The 459-nt window shown below is 45.5% G+C and overlaps 1 protein-coding gene across 1 annotated transcript in view; it reads right to left on the reverse strand.

Annotated features, from left to right (window-relative positions):
• Positions 1-459, reverse strand: part of Soat1 (sterol O-acyltransferase 1) — a 47,427-nt gene that overhangs the window by 16,365 nt on the left and 30,603 nt on the right. The gene's annotated exons all lie outside the window — the stretch shown is intronic.

Here is a 459-nt window from a genome sequence, read left to right on the forward strand (position 1 = left end):
AAAAAAAAAAAACAACCAAAAGACATAGATAGTAGAAGAACAATAAGAAGCTTAACCGCAGGAGCAAGAGTGTGCTTACCAGCAAGTGTACTGGCTAACATTCCTTGCCTGCCTTTCCCCATCCAATCGAGTACTATGTTGAGGGTTTTATGCACATTATCTCACCACTCCTGGCAGTGCTGTGGAGTGGGTACATGTATACTTTATACTTATTTAAGTAGGAGCTATGCCAGATGTCTAACTGAAGCACCAGAGATCCCATTTCTAGCCCATGGTAAGGCAGACCCTGAACCACCCATCCTGAGAGACCCGGAGGTGATGTACCACCACACTGCACACTGCTATTGATGTCCTCCACACTGCACACTGCTATTGATATGTCCACCACACCGCACACTGCTATTGATATGTCCTCCACACTGCTATTGATGTCCTCCACACTGCACACTGCTATTGATA

This window comes from Microtus ochrogaster (genome assembly GCF_000317375.1).
Source record: "Microtus ochrogaster isolate Prairie Vole_2 chromosome 6 unlocalized genomic scaffold, MicOch1.0 chr6_random_2, whole genome shotgun sequence".
NCBI classification, from domain to species: Eukaryota; Metazoa; Chordata; class Mammalia; order Rodentia; family Cricetidae; genus Microtus; species Microtus ochrogaster.